Here is a 3426-nt window from a genome sequence, read left to right as displayed (position 1 = left end):
TTAATTAAGATTTTGAAATTAATTATGATTCTTAAAAGGATTTTAAAGTAATTAAAAGGATTTAAAATAATTTTTAAAAGGATTTCAAAATGATTTTAAAATGATTTTTAAAATTATTTTTAAAATGATTTTTAAAAGATTTTTAAAATTATTTTAAATTATTTTTAATTTTTTTTAAAAATGGGTTTTAAATAAATTTTTAAAATTATTTTTAAAATTATTTTTAATTAGATTTTTTAAAAAAATAATTTTTAAAATAGTTTTTAAAATTATTTTTAAAATAATTTTAAAATTGTTTTTAAAATAATTTTAAAATTGTTTTTAAAATAATTTTAAAATGCTTTTTAAAAGAATTTTAAAATAATATTTAAAATGATTTTTAAAATATTTTAAAATGATTTATTTTTCTATTTAGTTAACTCAATTATTAAGCTAATTATGAAGTTAATTAAGTTGAATTAGTTAAAATTGACTAAGTTCAACCTAGATTCATCTCACCCGATTCTAAGTTATCAATCAAGGAATCTTAAGTAGTTTTGTGAGATGATTATCTTAATTTAAATTATTTCTAAGGATTAATTTACATTTGAGTTAAACTTAGGCTTTTTAATTTGTTAATTAAATATACATTTTGAAGATTGGCTCCCAGGTTGTGGCGAGGCACTAGGTCTTCTTGGGTATGAGATCATCCACCACTTCTTTACAGAGTCTTTCAAAGAAAATATATATTTAATTTCCCTTTTGAAACCCCTAGATTTAACTGAGCAAGTGTAAATTACGCCTAGGTCCATAATCTATCATAATCTAAACATGCATAGTACAAGGAAAAGAAAATAAATAGGCGTCAAGTAATTTTATCTATTTATTAAGATGATTTTCCTATTGGCTCCCCCTGGATCATAGCCTCGATATGGTCTATCAAGGTAATGTACTTGATCCTTGGGGACCCAATATTGACCAAGTCCAACTTGATTGACCAAGTTGGACTTAGGTACCCATGCTTGGACTATCTTTTTATTCGGTCTGTTAACAAGCGATAAATAAGACCGATATTTCCTTTTAGTTCTAAATCCTAGTCCAGATCGATTGTATACGACTTTTTATTTTCCAAGAATCAAGTCAAGATTCTTGGAACCCAGTGTAAACCGTTCCAATGTAGTTTTCAAATCCTTGACTTGAATTTTTAGGCTAGAATTCTCTTCCTCAAGTTTTTGGACTTGAGTTGAGGTTCCAGTTTGAACAGGGTCAGCCAAGGATTCGGTATTAGTCACTTCTTTAAGGGATGTAACTTCCTTTAGAAGCAACTTGATCCGAACATTAGACTTAGCTAGCTTACACATTAACTAATTTATTAAATTATACAAACAAAATGTACTTACAGAGGGGTTCGACCCTTCGGAAATGGATACGAATCCGTGGCTTCTCTTAGACTCAGCTTCCGATTCGTTCTCAGTTTCAGACTCGAACTCGGACTCGGTCTCGACAATGTTTGCTTGTACTGGTAGAGCGAGTAAGCTTGCTTGTTCTTCATCTTCGTCAGACTCTCTGATGATTCAGACCACGTTGCCTTCAGTGCTTTCTTTGTCTTACTTGTTCCTACAAATAACGTAACACCTTTCTCGGCCGATCGAGCATTAAATTGTTTATGCAATTCATGTTCACAAAATAATTTGTCTATTAAGTCATGCTTACTTACTTTCATATCGGAAACACCTTCGTGCAACTCGATTAGTTTTTGCCATAACTCCTTTGCACTTGAGAAAGGTCCTACTTTGTTGAATTCCTCCTTTGTCAGGCCACACTGGAGGGTGCAGGTCGCTTTGACATTTGCTTCTACCTTCTTGATTAGGGCTGCATCCCAGTTCTCGCATTCTACGTCCCATTGTCTGTATTGGCGACTTGGCCAATACAGGCAAGGAGTTGAGATATTCCTTAAACTCTTCCAGCGCCTTATTGCATTCTACGCCCCATTGGAATTTCGTTGCTCGGTGCATCACCTTGAAGAATGGATGACTCCGATCGGATGACTTAGAGATGAACCTTGATAGCGCGGTGACCCGTCTGGTCAGCTGTGTTGGGTTTTTTTACGGCCGTGAAAACCGCTTTTTTGCGTCGCGGAAACCCCGAAACCCCCTAGCCATTGGATCCGTGCGAAGAAAACTTTCGAAAATACGAGTACGAGTTTCAAACTATGATCTACAGTAGATCTACAAAGGAAAAATATTTAATACCTTTGAAGCGTGCCCTCGCAAATCCAGCTTGTCCAACGGTACGCCGGATCTCGAAGTTGTCAACGTAGACAACTCTCTAGTGATATGCACACGAACAAGATGTGTTCTCTAACACACAAGGATGGAGAAGAGAGCACCACAAGTGTGCTAGCACTCTCTAGGGCTCTCGGGTAGGATTGGAAGAAGAAGAAAGGAAAAGAAGAGAACACACTCCTCTAAAATCTCTATGTGACTTTCACTAACCTTTCTTCTTGGATTAGATTCACTCTCCTTTCTTCTCCCTTGCTTGAAACCCACGACCAAGAGAAGAGAAGGAGCAAGAAGAGAGCTTAGGAGGAGGAAGATCACTTGAATGAGAGTTACACTTGCAAAATGAAACTCTTTTCATCTAATTAAGTGGTTTGTAACCTCCATGGGATACCAAGAGTCACAACTCTTGGTAACTCCCATGAGGTGGCACTTCACTTAAGTAACCATGATGATGTGGAGCATCATCATTGGTCCACTTAATGCTAACTCACCAATGAGGTGGCATCAAGTCAAGTCAAACTTGACTCTTCATCTTCCTCTCAAGTCAAGTCAAACTTGACTTAATCTCTCTCATGGTTGATCTAATCCAACCATTTAATTCAAGCCAATTTAATATAATTAATCTAATTCATTTAATTAAATTGATTCAATGAGTCATAATCTAAATTAGACTCATTGAACACATGAATCAACTTGAGTCCAACTCAATTAGCCTAATTAGGATTACTCTTAATCCAGTTTGATTCATCAAATGAATCCAATCCTCTTGGTTCATCATATGAACCTAATCTCCATCCACTTGTTTTTTGTGTGTGGCCCAATAGGTTCTTGTAACGTTGGCAATGCCCCTAAACTCATTTAGAAACATAAGTAATGAGAGGTATCTAGCAATATATCATTATTACCCAAGTTACAAGAATGTTGAGATCCAACATCACCTTGTGACTACTAATTTTGACTCCTCACAATATATGACAAGTGTCCTTCTATCGTAGACATCTAGATTGATCAATGTGAGGCATAGACCATGTCATCCTCTAATCAATCTAAATCTTGAACTCCAAGTAGACTCACTCAATCAAATGAGCTCAATATCTCATATTGACTCATTTGGGCTTGGCCATGCACTTCGTAGTCTCACTCTATCAAGAATACCGATGTCTCT

Source organism: Zingiber officinale, chromosome 4B (genome assembly GCF_018446385.1).
Source record: "Zingiber officinale cultivar Zhangliang chromosome 4B, Zo_v1.1, whole genome shotgun sequence".
NCBI lineage: Eukaryota > Viridiplantae > Streptophyta > Magnoliopsida > Zingiberales > Zingiberaceae > Zingiber > Zingiber officinale.
The sequence above is the reverse complement of the archived record's forward strand: the minus strand, read 5'-3'. Positions refer to the sequence as shown.